This window comes from Pelobates fuscus, chromosome 2, assembly GCF_036172605.1.
Source record: "Pelobates fuscus isolate aPelFus1 chromosome 2, aPelFus1.pri, whole genome shotgun sequence".
Taxonomy (NCBI): Eukaryota; Metazoa; Chordata; class Amphibia; order Anura; family Pelobatidae; genus Pelobates; species Pelobates fuscus.
The window spans coordinates 364,083,679-364,107,439 of record NC_086318.1 but is presented as its reverse complement, the minus strand read 5'-3'; the positions used below and the strand labels follow the sequence as shown (position 1 = coordinate 364,107,439).

The 23,761-nt window shown below is 43.1% G+C and overlaps 1 protein-coding gene across 1 annotated transcript in view; it reads right to left on the bottom strand.

Annotated features, from left to right (window-relative positions):
* RIN2 (Ras and Rab interactor 2) overlaps positions 1-23,761 on the bottom strand; it is a 143,730-nt gene that overhangs the window by 65,613 nt on the left and 54,356 nt on the right. The gene's annotated exons all lie outside the window — the stretch shown is intronic.

Here is a 23,761-nt window from a genome sequence, read left to right as displayed (position 1 = left end):
AATTTGACAAAACGAACAAAAATACATAAAAAAAACAACAAATGACAACTTTTTCGCAAGCTGAATAAAATAGTCAAAAACATCTGTAAAAAAAAATCAATGCCGTGCTAGTTATAGACATATCAGGGGTTTAAATAGTTTCCAAAAATCATTTTGTGTTCGAACATGCAAAAAAAGACATTTACCGTAACTCATTCAGCTCCACACAAAGGCATTTTTTACATTCTGATGGCATTTATAGAAAGGGACATTCCCAGATATGCCATTAGAAACCTTACAAAAGCCCATAAAAAGCTGTTGGATCATTTTTTTTCCGTTATTTTTTTTTATAATAACTATTGTATGTGCAAATATTTCGGATTTGAGCCTTTTCGAACATTCCGTGCAGCATTTGTTTTCTTTTCAAAACCTGGATAAATGAATTCAATATTCACATGTAACCAGCTTAATTATCTTACCATAAACTTTTGCACACATAAAATGTATTGTATCTAAAACTTCATTGTAACTTGCCAAACACAACCGAAACATGAATATTAGTTTAAAATGACAATAAAAACCAGATTTATCAACTTTTTTAACAATTGCTACCCAGGGTTAAAGAGGCACTTTAACAGCGAACCCTGCATTCGAATTAAGAGATGGAATACCTTATGTCTTATCTAGGATGTTGAATAAGTGATAGTGATACCTAGGTTCATGGTAAAAATTGTTGTTAAAAACTCTGTTTCAATGGACACATGTAATACGCCTCTACAGGGATGTCCCTGTGCTATGCTGAGACATGCAAAGAATATACTTTAAACATGTCAGACTGTGATGATGTATTGCAAAACAAAAATAAAGAATTAAAAAAATAAAATAAAGGGGCACTTTAAGCACCATAATCACTACCATGCACTGGGTGTTGGCTGTTTTCAAAATTTCTGATACTTATCTGGGTCATCTCTGTGTGCCCATAGTCTGGACGTATTTCACTGATATCACTAAAGCAAAAGTTCCCTTTTGTTTTACCAATATCAATTTTTGTTAAATTCAGATGGAATTCATTTGTTTAAGATTACCATTTGACACTCTCAGAAAATAAACCCGGTCCAGATGACATTGATATAACTAAATGAAAGTAATGATTTCTGTTTTTAGCGATATCTGTGAAGCGAGGATGAGTGCAAACAGCTGTGAACCCAGGTACGTGTCTTAACTGTTGGATTTATCAAGGCGACGTAATCACTACAGCATGCTGAAGTGGTTACAGTGCCTCTATAAATGTTAAGTAAGCAGAAACAACATGACCCTTTCAGATAAACTCTACCCATGTATAATTGTGCCTACCTTGCTATCTGCAATTTTCATTTTTCTCTCGCTTCGTAACCTGTACACTGAATACGAGTTACCCATTTTGCTTTCTTCGTCACATCTAAAACATTCTGACCGTTGAAAGCAGTATTTTCACCAAAAATCTGATCAAAGTGCATATTCAGCAGAATGATGCAAGCACCAAGTTTACATTTTCATGCTTTCTATCTTCGCTTCCCTATTTCATTTAACTGCGCTGTACTAATGATTTAAAAGAGTAAGAAAACAATCAAAATATATACTGAAAAACACTGCTAGAAATATATACATTTCATAGGCAGGGGCATAAAATTAGCAAGGAAATATATTATCAGTAACCCATAACTGAACTCTCTGCAGTATAAACAGAATTCTGTTTTGCTTCAATTGAAGGGTAGAGATTTGTGTTTCCTGTTCGAGATTTAGGCCATTGTTTTCAACGCGGTTTCCTTTAGTGTATTATAAGGAAACCCAGGAAGAATATTCTTTTTTTTTTTTTTTTTTTTTAAATCCGTGTATGTAATAATTTACATACAAAAACAGAGAATATGGGAACTCTGAGAACAGGCAAAAACCTAGAGAAACCCCAGTAGCTTGCCCCTTTGGTTAATCCCCGCTCAAGTCTCAATAATGTTTTTGCTTACTTTTGCCATTACAGAGAGAATGTATTTAATTTGCATATCAGACTGATCCCACCCAAAAGGGCAATCTAGAATTGAAATGCTGGTTCTCTCTGCACGAAGGTGTAGCGGTACTTACCCTCTCCAGGGGCCGGCCGGGGTCCTCTCTTCTCGCCGCGCGCGGTCCTGCTCCTGCACGAGCCGCGCGCGGCTCAGCCAACGATAAGATCAGTCAGGCGGGCAGTGACCGCGAGAAGCGGTCACGTGTCCCGCCCGACACTAAGAGCGCGCCGCGCGTCTCGGGCGCGCTCTTAAAGGGACAGTGGGAGACTAAATTAGAATCAGTCTCCCATTGGCCCCTGTCATGCCACGTTCCCCATACACTCACGTTTTGGGGGCGTGGATATGACAAGGGCCAATCAAAGTGAACATTAGGGTATTTATACTCACCTGTTTCCTTTGCTCCTTGCCCTATCGTGGTTTCTGTCCAGTTCCCTTTAGTGCTTGTATCGTTCAGTTGGTTTTTTGGTGCTTGACCTTGGCTTTGTTCCTGACTCCGCTCTCTCCTTATCCTTGCTTGCTTATCCGCTGTTTTGTCCTCTGTGTACCAGTCCTCGGCTTGTTCTACGTTACGCTGTCTCTCAGTTCCCTTGACCTCGGCTTGTTCTAGACTCTGTCTTTCTTACTCGTCCTAGTCCGGCCATTCTAAGGTCCGGTAAGACGAACCCTGGTTTCTTGTCTCTTGACTATTGAACTATTCCTGCGTGTTGGGGTATATTACCGTGACATTACGATAGGGCCATGGACCCCGCAGGTTTAGGACAACAGATGGCCACTCATGAGGCTAGATTTGCAGAACAGGATCACCGTATGGATCAAATGGCTCAAGCCATCCAGACACTGTTATCCAGATCAGCTCCGGTACCTGTACCTGCGCCTCCTGTAAACCCTATACCAGACACAGCTAATATGCCTAATGCTTCAGCACATCTAACCCCGCCACCTAGGTATGGAGGGGACGCTAAGACATGTAGGGGATTCCTTAATCAAGTGGAATTCCACTTTGAAATGTACCCACGTTCATTTCCCACTGATAGATCTAAGGTGGGTTTTCTTATGCACCAGCTTACGGATAAGGCACTAGAATGGGCAAATCCTATTTGGGAGGCTAATGGGCCTATGGTACACGACTTCAATAGCTTCCTCACAGCGTTTCGTAGAACATTTGACACGACTAAAAGGTCAAAAAATGCCGCCAGGGCATTAATGAGAATAAAGCAAGGATCTAAATCTGGAGCCGATTATGCTATTCAGTTCCGTACCCTTGCCTCACAGGTAGATTGGACTAATAATGGGCTTACTACTGCGTTTATGGAAGGTCTGTCTGAAACTATGTTGGATGAGGTAGCAGCTAAGGACCTCCCTGTACCCCTGGAGGACCTGATTGACTATCTTATCGATATAGATAACAGGATCCGTGACAGGTTATATACCAGGTCCAGAAATAGACGTTTTGTTCCCGTTAACTCACCTAGAGCTGAGACCCCCGAGGGATCTAAAGGTTCTGAGGAGGAACCTATGCAGTTAGGGGTTGCCAAACTTACTGACGCTGAAAAGCTTTATAGGAGAAAGGAGGGACTTTGTCTTTATTGTGGTAGGAGGGGTCATATGAGACAAGAATGTCCCGTGCGTCCGGGAAACTATCGCACCTAAGACCGTATAGAGGACTGGCCTTGGGTGTGACATCACAGTCCTCACATTTGCCTCTTAATAAATTACTTCTCCCTGTTTCCCTGCACCTTGGTAGTAACTGCATGGCAGGGAATATACTAGCCCTGGTTGATTCCGGAGCGGCCGAAAACTTTATTGATTCCAGTTTTGTCAAGGAGAATAACATACCCACCAGAGAGAAGGAGACACCCTTGGCCGTTGAGGCCATAGATGGTAGACCATTATGCTCTCCAGTTATCACACATGAAACTGTTCCACTTCATATGTCTACAGGGGTGTTACACTCTGAGACCATTCGGTTTCAGATCATTACTTCTCCTTCCTCTCACCTCGTGTTAGGGTATCCTTGGTTACGTACTCATAATCCCACCATTGATTGGGAGTCAGGACAAATAGTTTCTTGGAGTGATTCTTGCCAAGAGTCTTGTATTGTTAAAATCACCCCTTTGAATTCTACTAATATACCTCCCGTGCCTACGGTCATACCCCCTCAGTACCTGTCTCTTAAATCTGTTTTTGATAAAAGGGAGGCTGAAAAATTGCCACCTCACAGGCCTTACGACTGTGCTATTAATTTACTACCTGGTACGATGCCTCCCAAAGGGAGAATATATCCTTTATCTCCTCAGGAGAATCTGGTTATGGAGGAATATATTAAGGAATCTTTAGAGAAGGGATTTATAAGAAGATCCTCTTCCCCGGCAGGGGCGGGTTTCTTCTTTGTATCTAAGAAAGATGGCGAATTAAGGCCTTGTATTGACTATAGGGGCCTAAATAAAATCCCAGTCAAAAATGCGTACCCCATACCTTTGATCACAGAACTATTTGATAGGCTTAAACAGGCCACAGTTTTTACTAAATTGGACCTTAGGGGTGCTTACAATCTCATACGTATCAAAAAGGATCACGAATGGAAGACCGCATTCAATACCAGGAGTGGCCACTACGAATATACTGTGATGCCCTTTGGCCTTTGTAACGCCCCAGCAGTTTTTCAAGAATTTATTAATGATGTCCTACGTCAATATATACATACATTCGTTATAGTATACTTGGACGACATATTAATTTATTCTACTGATTTACAGACTCATCACATGCATGTTAAATTAGTGTTGAGAACTCTTCTGGTTAACGGTCTCTATTGCAAACTCGAAAAATGTTCATTTGATCAATCTGAAGTCCAATTCTTGGGTTTTATAATCTCTGCCAAGGGTTTTCGTATGGATCCCAAGAAACTGTCTGCCATTATGGAATGGCCTCTACCTCAGGGTTTGAAAGCCATTCAGCGTTTTCTGGGGTTCTCAAATTATTATAGGCGTTTTATTAAAGGGTTTTCTGCCATTGTAGCACCTATAACCAGAATGACCAAGAAGGATGGTAATACTCATGTCTGGAAACCAGAAGCACTCGAGGCCTTTGAATTCCTGAAGGCTTCCTTTGCCTCTGCTCCTATTTTACAGCATCCTGTCCCTTCACTGCCCTTTATTCTTGAAGTTGATGCTTCTGAGATAGGGGTAGGTGCTATCTTGTCGCAAAGAGATTCACCTGAAAAGCCGTTACACCCTTGTGGCTTCTTTTCCAGACAGATGTCCAAAGCAGAGAAGAATTATGATGTAGGCAATCGTGAACTCCTTGCCATCATTTTGGCGCTCAAGGAATGGAGACATCTGCTAGAGGGTACTAGGGATCCCATCCTCATTTTAACAGACCACAAAAACCTCTCCTATCTCAGTGAAGCAAAAAGATTGTCTTCTAGGCAGGCCAGGTGGTCTCTGTTTTTGTCTCGTTTTAATTACATAATCACATACAGACCAGGTGATCGTAATACTAAAGCTGACGCTCTGTCCAGACAATTCGAGACTACTGACAAACTCGAGGTCGATGTTACCCCTGTCATTCCGCCTGACAGAATAATAGCTACTACTGTTCTTTCTATTTCGTCTTCCCTCTTACAGGCTATTCAGGCTAAACAAAACTTGGCTCCTGGGGAGAGGCCTGCTGATAAGCTATTCGTTGATATACCGGAGAGACGAGACATCTTGTCATTATATCATGACACTAGAACTGCTGGACACCCTGGTATTTCTAAGACATTCTCAGCAGTTTCTAGATATTTCTGGTGGGCTTCCTTGCGCAAGGACGTCACCGATTACGTTAATGCCTGTAGTACTTGTGCCAGTATGAAGTCCTCCCACAGAGTTCCTTGTGGGTTGTTGCATCCGTTGCCCATACCCGAGAGGCCGTGGTCCAATATATCCATGGATTTTATTGTTGAATTACCTCCCTCTAATGGTAAAACTGTCATCCTGATGATTGTGGATCGTTTTTCTAAGATGGCTCATTTTGTGTCTCTTGTCAAATTGCCATCATCCAAGGAACTTGCCTCTATCTTTGCCAGGGAGGTGTTTCGGTTGCATGGTATTCCCACTTCGATCGTGTCCGATAGGGGTAGCCAGTTTATCTCCAGATTCTGGAGAACGTTTTGTACAGAGATGGGTATCTCCCTCTCGTTTTCTTCCGCCTACCACCCCCAGTCTAATGGAGCTGCTGAACGTGCCAACCAATCTCTAGAGCAGTATCTTCGTTGTTTCGTGTCCCACCATCAGAACAATTGGGCTGACCTTCTTCCTTGGGCTGAGTTTGCTTGTAATAATGCTGCTCATGAATCCTCCGGTAACAGCCCTTTTTACGTTGTTTATGGCCGGCATCCCGTGGTTCTTCCAGCTGCATTCTCCTTACAGGGCATGCCAGCTCTGGACGAACATTTGGCTAGTCTACGTAATACTTGGGAGCAGGTTCAGTGTTCTTTGGTGGCTTCAGCTGCTCGCCAGAAGATTCAGGCAGACAAGCATCGCAGGGCGGCTCCATCCTATGCTGTGGGAGACCGGGTTTGGCTTTCTACTCGCAATATTCGTCTTCGTGTGCCTTCTATGAAGTTGGCCCCTCGTTTCATTGGTCCTTTTCGTATCTTGCATGTGGTTAATCCTGTCTCGTATGCATTGGATCTTCCTAGGAATCTACGCATTCCTAACGTGTTTCATACCTCCTTGTTAAAACCCCTCCTTTGCAACCGTTATACTCGGCATGTCCCTCCTCCTCCTCCGGTTTCTGTGGAGGGCCATGAGGAATTTGAAGTGGCGGCTATAATTGACTCTCGTTTTCTTCGGGGTCGCCTCCAATATCTGGTACATTGGAAGGGCTATGGGTCTGAGGAACGCAGTTGGATTTCCGCTGACGCTGTTCACGCTCCTCGCCTTGTGCGTTCTTTCCACGCTCGTTTTCCTGCCAGGCTTGCTCCTCCCCGCCCGGTGGGCGTGTCTTCGGGGGGGGGTACTGTAGCGGTACTTACCCTCTCCAGGGGCCGGCCGGGGTCCTCTCTTCTCGCCGCGCACGGTCCTGCTCCTGCACGAGCCGCGCGCGGCTCAGCCAACGATAAGATCAGTCAGGCGGGCAGTGACCGCGAGAAGCGGTCACGTGTCCTGCCCGACACTAAGAGCGCACCGCGCGTCTCGGGCGCGCTCTTAAAGGGACAGTGGGAGACTAAATTAGAATCAGTCTCCCATTGGCCCCTGTCATGCCACGTTCCCCATACACTCACGTTTTGGGGGCGTGGATATGACAAGGGCCAATCAAAGTGAACATTAGGGTATTTATACTCACCTGTTTCCTTTGCTCCTTGCCCTATCGTGGTTTCTGTCCAGTTCCCTTTAGTGCTTGTATCGTTCAGTTGGTTTTTTGGTGCTTGACCTTGGCTTTGTTCCTGACTCCGCTCTCTCCTTATCCTTGCTTGCTTATCCGCTGTTTTGTCCTCTGTGTACCAGTCCTCGGCTTGTTCTACGTTACGCTGTCTCTCAGTTCCCTTGACCTCGGCTTGTTCTAGACTCTGTCTTTCTTACTCGTCCTAGTCCGGCCATTCTAAGGTCCGGTAAGACGAACCCTGGTTTCTTGTCTCTTGACTATTGAACTATTCCTGCGTGTTGGGGTATATTACCGTGACAGAAGGATAGAGCAACCCCAGGCGATGGTTTTGCCTTCTTTGGACCTTGTCAGTGAGGCTTAGCTGATACCCCTCTAGGTACAGTGAGCATGGGGTCCATGTCTGGATTACCCTTTTAAAGAGTCACTACATGCACCTAGATTATTATTTTATTATTTATATAGCACCAGCAAAAATAGCGCTGTACAATGGGTGGACCAACAGACACGCAATTGTAACCAGACAAATGGACGCACAGGAATAGAGGGCCCTGCTCAATTAACTTACATGCTAGAGGGAGTAAGGTACAGTGACACAAAGGGTATAAGTAGGGGTAATGAAATGGGTTGCTAGAAGAGTAATCACTGAATACTTAGTAGGTTATTTTTGACAGTTGCAGGAGTCATGGAGGGAGGGGGACGGGGAGGGGGAGGGGTGGCTGAAAACCTGCTAACAGTTTAAATGAAGAAGTGTGTTTTCAAAGATTTTTTGAAGGAGTGGAGACTGGGTGAAAGTCTAATGCAGAAGGGAAGGGAGTTCCACAGAAAAGGTGCAGCCCTGGAGAAGTCTTGGAGGCGAGTATCAGATGTGGGAGTACGGACAGAGGATAGGCGTAGGTCTTCAGCGGAGCACAGGGGCCTTGACGGGACATACTTGTGTATTAGGGAGGATAGGTAGGTTGGAGCAGCATTATGTAGGGACTTGTAAGCAAGCACCAGAATCTTAAATTGAGCCCTATATCTAACAGGAAGCCAATGTAGGAACTGACAGAGGGGGAGGTGTGGGAGGACAGGAAAATGAGCCTTGCCGCCGTGTTCATTATAGATTGCAGCGGTGCAATCTGGGAACACGTAAGACCACTGAGAAGAGGATTGCAGTAGTCAAGGCGAGAAGCAACACCCGCATGGACCAGCACTGTAGCTGCGTCTGATCTTAAATAAGGGCGGATGCAAGCTATGTTTTTTAGATGGAAGCAGCAGGATTTGGTGATTGACTGGACATCAGGGGTGAAGCAGAGGTCGGAGTCAAAGAGAACACCTAGGCAGCGAGCCTGCGAGGTAGAGGTGATGGTGGCGCTGTTAACTTGGAGGGAGACAGACACAGGAGTAGCAACCCTTGAGGGAGGAAAGACCAGAAGTTCTGTTTTGGACAGGTTGAGTTTAAGGAAGTGAGCAGCCACCCAGTTGGAAATCGTGGAAAGGCAGTCAGAGACACAAGTCAAAATGGGCGGAGAGAGATCAGGAGAGGACAGGTAGATTTGTGTGTCATCTGCATATAAATGATAATAGAAGCGAAAGGAGCTGATGAGTTTACCAAGGGAGGCAGTATAGATAGAGAACAGTAGGGGACAAAGGACAGAAGGTTGGGGAGAAGTGGCAGAGCCAGAGAAAGAAACACTGAAAAATAGATCACTTCAGCTCATTGAAGTGGTCTGTGTGCAGTGTCTTATTGCACTTAGTGCTGCAATTTAAAACATTACAGTTTTATAGAAACTGCAATGCTTACATTGCAGCACTAAGACAGCCTCTAGTGGCTGTCTACCAGACAATGCATTGATTCAATGCTTTCCTGTGGGGAGGCCTAATGCACGCACGACACTTGTTGTGCATGCAAATGAGTGCACCCTCGTCTAGTACTGTGGGAGGAGGCTGAGGTAAGGAAGTGTTTTTAACCCTTTATTCACGGTGGCGGGTGAGGGGTGGTGTGAGGGAGGGGAGAGTCAGAGGGAGCTATAGTGCCAGGTATACACCTTTGTATGCCTGGCACTATAGTATCCCTTTAACTTAGGGAGAGCCTAAGTAAATCCATTGCAACAAAAACAGAGAATATAAGAAAGCTTTGGGAAACATCCCTAGCAAGTTTTTTTTGCTCTCCCTTAGGTAAAGGGGTAATGTAGATGAGGACTAGTTGATCGCTAGTTTGTTTTTTGCTATCCCTAATATTTTACATATCTCCCAACAGTTCTGGATTTGTTGGAACAGTCCTGATTTCAATACTGTATAGCAGTGGTAGTCAACCTTTTTCTAACTACCACCCACTAATGCATCTTTTTGGTTGACAAAAATGTCCTTACCGCCCACCAGTTTTCGAGCAAGTGCGGAATATTTTTTTCGAAAGGAGGGTGTTTTAAAAATAATAAATCTACGTACATTTATCTTTTTATTTCCAATTAATGCATGTTTATAATGTTTTTAACGTTATAAAGTTTAATGAGAAAACAATAAAGTAAATTGAAATAACCTTTACCAGTGATTAATGAGATTCTTGAGGTTGATGCTGCAAGACTAAATATTTGATATCTGGTTCGATTTTCGTAAGGAACAAACAAAGGTCTCCTCTTTCGGCGATATTCAGATGACTTCTGTGTTTGCGCATAATATGATTTCTCATCTGTGCGTCAGCTCCCCTCTTCACCCTCCTCAATTCCCCTCCCCACCTTTTTTTCTCCCTTTTTTTAACCTTCCTTATAGCAATGTCAAGTAGGAAGGCTGAGCTAGGTATCCCACTATAACAGACTGGCACACATACATACATACATACATACATACATACATACAGACACACATGACACACATACAGACAGACAGGCACACATACAGACACACACACACACACACACACACAACACATACATACAGACAGGCACACATACATACAGACTCACACACAAGACATACATACAAAGACACATACACACATACAGACAACAAGAAACATATACATACAAAGACAAGACACAAATACATACACACATATATACAGACAGACACACGACACATGCAAAGACACACATACAGACAGACACACACAAGACATACATACAAAGACACATACACACACACAAGACATACATACAAAGAGACATACACAAACAAACACACATTATATTTAAGTCACCCTCCTGTTTCCTACCTTTAAAGTGCAGGAGGGTGACTTTCCCTGGGGTCCAGTGGTGGCTCAGGTGGATGGGAGTCAGAGTTCCCACTCTGACTCCCTCCTCCTCCTTCCACCCATGCGGGCTCTCTGTATGCTGGGAGGAGTGACCGGGGAATCACTTCCTCCCAGCAGAGATGATGTCATCACAGGGGGCCCGGTCACGCTGTTAAAGCGCCCAGCGCTGACCGGGCCCCCTCACAATCCACATCCATCGGGTGGCCCTGACAGCATGGGCCACCTGATGGACCCCACCATATGCGGCCCCGGCTCGCACCCGCCCGCCCGCTCACCCAATCTGTAAAAAAAAATTGAAAATCCCTACCTAGTAGATATTCTCCAAGACTCTGAGACAAAATGTGACCTGCCCTGCTGGGGTCTCTAAATCTTTCCAATTGGATATTCCTATACCCCCATGCACATCACTATGCTAAGGCTTTTAAACATGTCATTTGAAACCGAATCGCATGGTTACTTTTATTTGCTTAGAACTGTTCCTCTGATGCATATGCTTTTGTTGGTTCAGTTCTTATATTTTGTTAAATAGCCTGACTGGGCTTTACGCATTTACTTCTTTGGTCCAAAGGTACTGTGTTAAGTACTGGTTTTAGCTATATGATGCTATGAATCATAAGCGGTCTAGTACCGTCTCAAAGCATGTGGGCTCAATGGGCCCAAACCGGTCAATATATCTCGAACCAGTACCATAACACTGTGTAATAACTGAATGTCCTAGTGTTATCATATTGAAAAAGCGCAAACAAGGAAAATTGAGTGTTCTATTTTATGATCATTTTTCTAGTTTAAGCTCTTTAGTACATTAAAGGACACTCTTAAAGGAATATAAAAATATTGGGCAGTTGCAGTCTGCTCTAGCTAGCAACTCACTGTCCCTCGTAAACAAATTTTACCTCCTACAGATTCAACCAATCTCACAGGTACTGCGAACTTACACAACCAAGTAAGAAAAATAAAATGAAAGGTATTTTTCCACTAAACAAGCGTTCAACCTTGCGGTATTTCTACATCAGCCTTGGCAACAACACATAAGGAAGATCTTAAAAAAAAAGAAAAGAAAAGGAAACCGAATGTTGGCCTTAGCAATGGTAACGGATTAAATGGTCTGAGCTAAATTCCTTTTAGACTCTATGTGCTAAATACAACTGTCATATCTGATGTGTTTTTCATCACTATTTTACAGTTGCAAAACATTTTTTTTACATTTTCAAAGGGAACGGTCATTCTTTAATCTCTATCACTGAATAAAACAGTGAAAAATAAACAATAATTTGTGTTTACTTTTTCCATTAGATATTTATTTTCTTTTATATTTTTATCAAAAGAACACTCCAAGCAACTTAATCAGTACTGTATGCTGCAGTGGTTATGGTGCCAGGAGTACCCTGGTGCTTTCCCAGGATAAGTAATCAAACTGTTTGCAAACTATTTTACTATTCACTCTGGGAGGGAGCCAGGGAACTTCTGGCACCAAAACCACTTCAGTGTGCTTTACTGGATATTTACTTAAAGTCTTTCTTTAACAATTTAGCAATTATATCACATTGCAGTTCTGGCAAGGCAAAGCATCAACAAACACTGCAGATGGTGAGAAGGAAGAGGAACACTGAGGGATATTTACCAGTATGTCCTATTCTAAAAAAAAAAAAAAAAAAAACACTAAACAACCACCATAAAAACCATCAGGTACATTCCATTAGTAACTCAGCCCCCTCTACATCTTTCCATCATTTTCAGACCCAAAAAAAAAAAGTATTCCCAATGTTTCATTTCCCTTCTCTCTTGCTTGCTCTGTGCTGACTGCCAGGTGTAAGGGGACAATGATTAAAAGGGGAAGTGCTGACATATGAGACCCGAGGAGAGTAGTGTGCGAAGGAGGGAGGAGAAAGGGGTCACCACATGATGGGGACTCAGGTTGCCAGCCATGAGCGCCAGGAACATCCCTTGCCTCTGACCTAAAGCCCCCTTCGTTGAGGCACCTCGTTTGAGATGGTATTGAAGAGTCCAATTCTTGGACCTCCTTAAAGTGGGTCATTGAGAAATGCTCCTCTCTGGCCTGGACGGACTAGCGGGGGGATGGAGGAAGGCAGGTGCTCTCGAGTTATCTAAGCTAATCTGTCCCCTGTGCTACTTCGCTCCTGAAACATGAGTGTATGGAATTGTTGTATTAAACAGTTTTACATTATACTACAAATACTTTAATAGATCGCAATGGACCTGCACGTCCTGGCAAGTTTATTATGATGGTTCTGCGCGACCCACGAATGGTTGCTGATTTGGACCTGCATGTCCACGAATGTTGCATCTGATGCTTTACTTTACGGCCAATAAAAATCTGATTCAACAAAAAAAGGAACTAAGATAGAGGTGTCCAGTTGCAGGATAATGAGATATGAATCTCTATTATTAAGTTCATTTTTCACAGTTTACAAATACATATTTGTTGAATATAGGGATAAGTAAACATACTATTTTAAATAATGTTAATGCACAGTTCCCTTATAGATATAGGTGTATTTTGTTTTCAGACAAGTAGATCCTCAGCCATTTTTTCATGTTAGAGCCAAAGAGGGTGAATCAATGATATCAGTATGCCTATCAAACAAAATATCAAATGTTCCTTCTCTTGCCAGAGTTGTCTCCAATGAGTGTCATATATAGCTGCAGCATATTTCACCACTGCCACATTACAAAAGTTGTAGCAGGCTAAAAATGCCAAAAAAGCGTAACAGAGCCTGAAAGGGTTAAAGAGAATATGCCTTTTTTTTCGGCTTTCCTATCCTTATGCCTCCCTGTATCTTAAAGGGTTACTCTAACCAACAACTAGTGCTCACAAAACAGTAGTTTTGGTTAGACTAACCCTTTCTGTGCTGGTCTGCATCCCTCCCAATAAACAAAAGTTAAAACCTCACTTCAGGGCCAGGGCTAAGATCTCCTTGCAGTCCTATTCTTCATGGCTGACATCACTCTCCCTAGCCGGAGGGGAAAGGAGGTCAGGGAGGGCGATGTGATGAGGGGACATGGAAAGCAAGTGGAACCATGCTGCCATTGGATGTCTGACGCTAACTCTTATTGCAGGCCAAATGTCCAAATGTCGTCTAACCACCCGGAGGTCCCTCTAGTGGCTGTCTGGTAGACAGCCACTAGAGGTGGAATTAACCCTGCAGGGTAATTACTGCAGTTTATCAAAAACTGCAATAATCACAATTGCAGGGTTAAAGGACCTGGGACACTGGACCCAGAACACTTCAATGAGCTGAAATGGTCTGGGTGCCTATAGTGTCCCTTTCATAACAGCTGAACTGTTGTAAACATATATGATAAAGATGTAATCTCTTACAATTTTTTTTAAAATGTATAAACATTTTTTTATAATGCCAAATAGATCGCTAGATAGTCAGATTGATCGATTTATCATTGTCGGATAGAAGTTCGAATTAAAACTACACAATTTTTTCAGTTCTCCTCCAGTTCCATTTTCTTGCTCCTTTTTGATAGGTGGTTTTTTTTTTTTTTTTAAATCCAATCCAATGACATACCAAGATATTTGGTTGCCAAGACAGTTAAGTGGAAGAAGCAGAATTTACATCCTTCCTGCTACTGTACAAATAGCCTTCTTGGGAAAATGAGCAAGAAAAAACCCAATCACTGGATGAATCAGCTCAGCCCTCTTACTGAATATAATGAGCGGATACAAATGTAAACTAGCAAGATGACAAACAGGAAAATATGTTTTACTGAACACAGATTTATGAACTTACTCATCACTTACAGCAAGCATGTCAAACTCAAAGTCTAGCACGGTTCAAATAAACAAGGTTTAAGTTTATGTGGACCGCAAAAGTTTTTTTTTAAATTTTCATAGAAACGTAGGTTTATTTTGAAAAGTACATTATTAAAAACAAAACAAAAAAACAGCATCCACCTCTACTAAATCCCCCCCCCCTCTACTAAATCCCAGTCCCCCCCTCTACTAAATCCCAGTCCTCCCCCTCTACTAAATCTAAGTCCCCCCCTCTACTAAATCTAAGTCCCCCCCTCTACTAAATCTAAGTCCCCCCCTCTACTAAATCCCAGTCCCACCCTCTACTAAATCCCAGTCCACCCCCATATACTAAATCCCAGTCCTCCCCCTATACTAAATCCCAGTTGTCGTCCCCTCTACTAAATCCTAGTACCCCCCTCTAGTCAACAAGCAGACTCCCCTCACATTGCCGCTGCCAGTATGCGACTCCGGAGTCCGGCCTCTGGTATACCCCAAAGGGCAACATCCGCACCCTGTGCCAAAGGGGTACTTTGCATGTCGACGTCACGTCGGAATGTGACGTGGCGTTACATGCTTCCGTGCACCTCCAGGTACTCCACTGTCCTCGGCCATCGCAACACTAACTGACACACACACAGAAACACACACTCACTGACATGCACACACTCATTGACATACACACTGACACACACACACACACACACTGACAGACACACTCATTGACAAACACACAGACTTACTGACACACACACATTTACTCAATGATAGACAGACACACACTCACTGACAGACACAAACAGACACACAAACATTTACACATTCTTGCACACACTGACATCATTCCCTGGGGTCTAGTGGGGATCTCTTATCTGGAGATCTCCTTCCTGCTCCTCACTGCTCCCTCGTGCGCAGTTAAATATTCCAGCACCCGGCATCACTACAGTTGGCACGAGCAAGGGAGCAGGGAGGAGCAGTAAGACTGAGCTCCCTCGCTGCCCCCAGTATCCTGCTTCTTCTCCGGCTGGGTAAATTTTAGTAGAGTAGGCACCTGCAATGTGGAGAAAGCAGGTGCCTACTCGGCTTTAACACCAGCATGTACTCGCGGCTCGCTGGGCCACAAAGATGTTCATTGTGGTCTGCGAGTTTGACATGCTTGACTTACAGTAACTCCTCTGGTTTCCATCCAACATTTTTTTATGAATTAAATCTGAGTGGCAAAATGGAGGTAAAAATAGCTCATCTCAAACAATTCTGCAACTCTAAGCTATATAGTCACAGTTTGGCTATTTATTGCCTTAGGTTTGCTATTTGGATTTAATATGCAAAAATGAGTTAGTGAATAACCCTGACAATTTTTGTGTTTTTACACAGGACCAACTAATGTTATTCACTACCGTGTGAATTATTGAGAATTCAAAGCAAATTTAAGGCCAAAACAGTCAAACTGGGAAAATTCTCCATGTCTAGTACACTTTTAGGTCTTGAAATTTTGTCGTAAATTTAATTAATTCACATTCAATTCATTAAATTTTATACTTTAATAAATAACACTGTATGAGTTATAGATCCCGTTAAAGGGACACTGTAGGCACCCAAACCACTTAAGCTTATTGAAGTGGTCTGGGGGCAATGTCCCTTAAAGGGACACTCCAGTGCCAGGAACCAGGTCCCCTCTCCCTCCCACCCCCCATCCCCGGTTGCTGAAGGGGTGAAAACCCCTTCAGTCACTTACCTGAGACTGATGGATTCGGGTCGCCATCGCTCCTCCTCTTCCTTACGTCAGCCGGTGGGCGAGACTGATCAAATGCACGCGCATTAGAGCTCTCCATAGGAAAGCATTGAAAATGCTTTTCAATGCTTTCCTATGGGGAATTGAGCAACGCTGGAGGTCCTCACACAGCATGAGGACGTCCAGCGACGCTCTAGCACAGGTTTTCTGTGCTATGAAGCAGGAAGTGCCCTCTAGTGGCTCTCTAGTAGACAGCCACTAGAGGAGGAGTTAACCCTGCAAGGTAATTATTGCAGTTTATAAAAAAACTGCAATAATTACACTTTCAGGGTTAAGGGTAGTGGGAGTTGGCACCCAGACCACTCCAATGAGCAGAAGTGGTCTGGGTGCCTGGAGTGTCCCTTTAACCTTACAGTGGTAATTATTGCAGTTTCTGAGAAACTGCAATAATTACCTCTGAGGGTTAACTCCTTTTCTAGTGGTTGTCTACCAGACAGCCACTAGAGGAACTTCCGAAATTGAAACCAACCTTTGGTCCGTTATCTGACACTGGACGTCCTCACGCTCTGCATGAGGATCTCCTGCGTCAGATTTTCCCCATAGGAAAACATTGAATAATGCTTTCCTATGGGAAGATCCTAATGCGAGTTTAGTGCAAAGTACACACATAAAAAATATACGGTACTTTTAAATCTTACAGGCTACTTAAAATCACCTATCTATAAATTACTTTTTAGGATACTATGGCAAAGTGTTGGACTTAACATGGAATGGCCATAATATGTATTTGGCTTATATTTCAGCCTTTACAGCACCACTACTAAGAAATGCATGCTCTGGGTGTGCCCCAAATTCCCTTATTTTCTGTGTATTACTTAGTTTTTGGCTTTCGTTTTTGCAATATATAACTCTAAATTAATGCTGACTTTTGCCTGGCTGGTTGCTAATTTCTACCATAATTTGCAAAAGTATTCTACATATATCTACATTACAGTAATATTGAATGTAGACGGACAGGTAATTCTGTATATGTTAGAATGCCACAGTATTGAGCTTTTCCACTAACAGGATTATTAAAAGGACACTACAGTCACCAGAACAACAACAACTACTATGCTTTTCAGAGATCATCAGAATTGACAAACTCAGCCAATCCAATGATTTCCTATATGATGATTGGCTGAGATTGTAAATTCTGATGATCTCAGCCAAGGGGGCGGATTGGGGGTGGTGCCAGCGTTTGCAGGTCCACATGGTGCTGGAATAAAGGCAACTTTTATTACACATTTGTATTCCTGACCCTATAGTGTTCCTGTAACTAAAGTGACATTAGTCGGAAATTCAAAGTGAGTTCAAAGTTATTTTCACATTTAAGGCCAAAATAGCCGGATTGTACATATTCTCCAAGTCAGCTCTGCTTCCAGTTCAGCTATTTGGTCTTAAATGTGAAATTCACTTTGATGTCCTGCCAATTCATACTTTAGTAAACAACCCACGAGTGTCAGAAAACAAGAGTCTGCTCTGTTTAAAGGACCACTATAGGCACCCAGACCACTTCAGCTTAATGAGGTGGTCTGGGTGCCAGGTCCATTTAGGATTAACCCATTTTTCTACAAACATAGCAGTTTCATAGAAACTGCTATGTTTATATTAGGGTTTAATCCAGCCTCCAGTGGCTGTCTCTTGACAACCGCTAGAGGCGCTTGCGTGCTTCTCACTGTGAAAATCACAGTGAGAAGACGCCAGCATCCATAGGAAAGCATTATGAATGCTTTCCTATGAGACTGGCTGAATGCGTGCGCAGCTCCTGCCGCACATGCGCATTCAACCGAAGAGGAGGAGAAGAGGCGGAGAGGAGGAGGAGAGCTCCCCGCCCGGCACTGGAGAAAGGTAAGATTTTAACCCCTTCCTCTCCCCAGAGCCCGGCGGGAGGGGGTCCCTGAGGGTGGGGGCACCCTCAGGGCACTATAGTGCCAGGAAAACGAGTATGTTTTCCTGACACTATAGTGGTCCTTTAACCATGTACAATATGGTGATTTTGCCAGTTTGATGTGAAACAATTTTGAAAGTAGGTGTTCTGTTTGGAGAAGATAATTCTTTTTCTCACAAAAAGGTTTATAGAACGTCCAGAATTAAAATGTAATGCGTGCATGATAAAGAAATAATCATGGTTTCAGTTCCTTTTTACAGGACTAAACAAGAAACAGGTCTGGGGATTTCTGGTATTTGTGATATGACGTGCCCATTTGTGCATGTTCCACATCTGCACAAATCCACAATAAATAAATAAAAGTCATATTTGAATATGCACATATTTAGAAAATAGCAAAACAAATACTGTACTACAAATGGATGTCCAATTGCTAGACCTTTTGCTATTTATGAATTTGCTGATGGTCATTTCATATTTGTAACACAACACCTTGCTGCTTGTACACTATTTTCAAAACTACTACATTCTAAAAGGAACAATCCGGGCTCTATAACAACTTCATTAGAATGAACTTTATCGTAGGTCACCGGCGCCAGCTTACTTTCAGTGGTTAAAATTGTTGAGAAGCTGTTTAACGACAAAGTCATCAGTCCAGCGCTGATCAGCTCTTACTCCTTCACATTCTTTGAGTTCTAAGCTGAAACAGGAAGCCTTGGATTGGGTTCAGCTGATAGATTGACACTCTCAGCAGATCCGCATTTACAAGCCAGCAACACTTTAGACCAGGGGCAACCTTTTAGTTGTACTGTTCCAAAACAAGATTTTGAAGTACCTTCGGCGTGCCGATACTATTTGTGTAAATCGAGGTGTGTATGTTGCCATATTCTGCTTGTGTTATTTATGGGTGCTGCAGTTGCTTTGTAGCGTTGTGTGTACAGTATATGTTCATGAGTTGTTTGTGGTATTGTGCATGAGACATATGAATGTGGGCTGTTTATGGGGGCTGATTGTGTAATTGTGTCTGTGTGTGATATGCCACATTGTGTGTTTGGTGGTAAGTTTATGTGTTGGCCTAATTTCGATATTGCATGTGAGAGGCTGATTGTGTTGTCAGTGTTGTTGTTGTGAGTGGGACTGTGTGTATGTTTGTGTATGGGCCTGTGTGCGTGTTTGTGTATGGGCTCTCTGTGTTGTTGTTTTTTGAGAGGGAGGCTTATTCTTCAGCAGCTGTGGGCTGCTCTGCTCCAGTGCTGATTCCCGTTCACGAGTGCAGGGAGGAAGGGATCTGAGATAAATTGAGGATTGTCCCTCACCACCTTTAATCACCACCAAGCTTGAACTAGCAGATATCTAAAGTCCCACTGGGACTTTTGATAGGCCAGAGCCTGTTTGTCTATGGCAGCCTTGAGTGCCGTGCAAAGGCACCTCGAGTGCCATAGGTTGCTGACCCCAGCTTTAGACCTTAGCTTCTCCAACCTTTGTTCTATCACTAACCTCATTTGATCACCACCTCCAAAGCTCCAAACTTGCACCTCACTCAACCACCCTCATGTCCCTCACCTTGACTCTTTAGAAACCCAAAAATCTGTGATCTGCAGCAGCTTTTCATTTGACATCCAAGCTATACTCTCACTGATCTCGACTACCACTTGTTGTTCTGTGGCAACCACCTTCTACAACTCTGATCTCTCAAGTACCCTAGATAAGCTATGTCCACCTAAACATTCTGAAAGAGGAAGAGAAGAAGAAACAATAGGAGAATGGTAAGTCTGAGTTGACAGGGCCGCTTTAAGGGGGATGATATATTAAATAAAATGTTAAAGGGACACCATAGTCACCAAATTATTGTATTTGTTCTGGTGAGTATAATCATTCCCTTCAGGCTTTTTGCAGTAAACACTGTCTTTTCAGAGAAAATGCAGTGTTACATTACAGCCTAGGTATACCTCCACTGGCCACTCCTCAGATGGCTACTAGAGGTTCTTCCTAGGGCAGTGCAGAGTGTGCAGCACTGCCATTCAGTGTATCCACCCTCTGCATGGAAACACTGACCTTCCTCATATAGATGCATTGCTTCAATACATCTCTATGAGGAGATACTGATTTCCCAGGGTTGTGTTTGGCTTGTGCTGGCTCTGGCCCTGATCTGCCTCCTTAACAGTCTCAGCCAATCCTATGTGAAAGCATTGTGATTGGCTCAGAACAACACTGCCAAACAGGCAGATCAGGGACAGAGCCAGCAGCTGCAGACTTGAACAAAAGTAAAATGTTACTATATTTAGGGTGACATGGGGGGCAGAGGGCAGGTTGGCTAGATCGTGGTTTTAACACTATAGGGTCAGGAATACAAGTTTATGTTCCTGACCCTATAGTGTTCCTTTAAACTTTAGGGACATACCCATTCAATTTCATTATGCACCTTACTAAGAGTAAGATAGAGTATATGTGTGTCAGAGTGTGTATATGACAGTCAGTGTACCTGTGTGTCTGTTTCAGGGTGTGTGTATCAGTGTAAGTATCTGAGTGTGATTGTATGTGTCTGTGTGTGTATCTCTGTGACAGGGTGTGTGTATGTGTCAGGGTGTGTATCTTAGTGTGTTTGTATATGTTAGGGTGTGAATCTGAGTGCGACTATATGTGTCAATGTGAATCAGAATGTGTATGTGTCAGTGTGTTTATATGAGTGTATCTGTGTATTTTAATGTGTATTTATAATTTTGTATGTGTGTGCATAAATCCCAGCAAACACCAACATGAAAACATACTGCTGCTATCTGTAGCGGACTCCAGGTAACCCGACTGGTTACCTCCGTTATTTTCCCTCTCAGCCAGACTGGAACCATTGTGTGATTAAGCTCGTATCCCCCCAAGAAACTAGACGAGACATAGTTCTGCGAGTCATCTGGTTTATTCAGGGCAAACACTCTCAATTTATAAACAGACCCCCAACACGGGGTCTCCATACAGAAACATAGCAAGCGACTCCCTGGCATCCCTGTGTCTGGGAGATAATTGAGTCAGAAACTATAACTCAATTATATCTCAGTTACAGGGAAACATATATAATATTTACAGGAACCCCACAAGAGTCAGATCCCCACATAGCCCTGATCTGAAAGCACAACTTAGCCAAATAGCGCTCAGATGTGTTTGGTAGAATAGAATCGCCACCAGGGTATAGTTCTGACCGCCCGGCCACAAGGTGAAAGCCCAAAACAGTTCCAGCGAAATGGGTGCAACAGCTGGTCTCCGTTCGGAGGTTCCTGTGCAAACACTATACAAGATATTCTCTTGCTTTCAGGGAGCGAATGCTCCCCCCAGTCGGTAGTTCCTATCTCCCGAACGTCGTCCGTATAGGAGGTCGGGAAGTAGGACGGGCAGTGGTACAATCTTTGCCGGTGTTCGTGCGAGTGCATAGCCGAAAAGAGTTCTAGGCACTCGACGACCAAGTACCACTGCCTGCGTTCGGGTGACAAAATGGCCACCATCCTTTTGTCTGCTACCCAGGGGAAGCACTCAATTATTTCCATTGCAGTTTAGCACATATGTTAACTGCTGTTCCAAGGTTCTAATGAGGTACAGGGGTGGTCCTCGTTCGGGGGTCAAACTAAGTGGGTCAAACTAAGTTCAGGTACAATAACTCCCGAAAAAACGAAAAGTTAAAGTAGTATAAATGAATGGTACATTTCGCCACACACTCAAATACAAACATTATATACATACACACCCCTGCATTAAAACTCCCAAATTATATACAAACACGCCCCTTCATTCAAAAACATGCATACATTCAAACACACAAACCCTGCTCACAAATGCAACCATATAAAGTCTGGGAGGGGGTTGGAAGGGGAGAGCTTGTAAAGACTGTAGACAAGAAATCTGCAGGTTTTGCAAGAAGTTTTTAGATATCCACCCCAATGAAAAAATACATAGTTAAATGCATGCAAGTTTTTATTTGGGGCATATCTACTAAACAGTTATTTTTATTTATTTTGTATTTGGGCAGTGGAGTGTCCCTTTAATTCTGCCACTGGTTCAATGTTTTTATATATGTGTGTGGATGTGTTGGGCTTCTTTTGTGTGTGTTTGCGTGTGTTTTGTACTGAACACTAGCTTGAAAGGCTGAAAACTTTTTCTGGCACTCCAGCTGCAGTGGGAAAAAAATTCAATAGAAACATATTTAAAAAAAAAAAAAGTTATATAAAAGATGCATACAGTTGAAATGTGCGTTATAAAAAATAAACCACTAGCCCGATCACAACAGATCACAGCGACCTACACAGCTTAACAAAGCTCTGATGGGGTACAGATGCCAAACCAGGCATACATTGACCACGACCCCCCACTGGGACAGCACACAGCAAATCCATAAACTAAACTGAACAACCATCAGAATCCAAAAGCTCAAATACGGAAGGGTAGGGGGGACAAGGAGACGGAGGCAATTATCCTTCACAGGACACATAATGAAGATCACAAACACAGCACACCAAGTAGATACACCACAACCTTGACATACAGGACCCTTTGACATGCATGCTGAGGGAGCCCAGTACCTCCATAACCATATCAGGCCTGTCAGGGGCACACATAACACATACAAGATGAGCGAATGGGACTAGGTGACGTGGACACCCGGTGACAAACGCTAGAGACTGCTGACTTGACATAAGCTAGGAGACCTGCGAGTCCTAGGACAACACTCAACATGCATGCCTTGCGGGCCTATAATCACTAATCTGACAACTACAGAAACACACACCACGACTCGCAGGAGACCTACAAAACTCCCAGTTAGGCCAGGCAGACTCGAGAGCTACACATGCAGTCCATGCACATTATGACGGGTCCTGAGTGACCGAAGGCTCTCTATTATAGACCTGCGAGTCTCATGACACCATGTTGACCTCCTCTCACTTTAGTTATGGAAGAAAAGAACGAGATGAACACAGAGTACATATCTGACTAGTAATACCGCACCTAACAGGATATCACCTGACACACAACTCTTGTTTCTTTGTTACATGTTTGAGGCCCGCGAGCCCTAATGCTACACACCAAAATACGGACCTGCGAGTCCACAACGAGCTGAATCATCCACCTTACTTGCGATCTCCTATCCGAGACCTCCGTGTCTCACTATGTTATTACTTATCTGCTTCGCATAATTGCGGTTATGAAACAAAAAGGACCAATAAAAACATATTCACAAAAAAAAAAAAAAAAAACACCATCTGACATTTGGTCTCCATAACCCCGAGATGGCATTATTTACACACTTCATTGTTATGAAGCCTACGTTTTTAGAATTCAGATAAATCAAATTAATGCTAGTCATTAATAAACAGATTTATTCCGATTCGATGAATGCAAATGGAAAGTTGTGTGCCAGAGATATTTCCAAAACAACTTCTATATGCTAACAGTGTAAACCAAAGTGAACATGATGAATTGCCTGGATATAGAATAAACTCTAAGTATGTTTCCATTTTACATGACCAGGCACAGATGATGTCATCATCACTAGGAAAAAAGGCGATGTCCTTGAATGACCTGCAAATAGCCCTGCATGAGGTTAGCACTATTTCTATACTGCAAAGAAGCTGTATGATATTGGTAGAACGTGCTCAAACTGAAAATCTTTTGAAGAAATCATTTTTGGCTTATGGATATTGTGCTTGAGACATTGCAAAATAGGTTTGTACTTCATGTA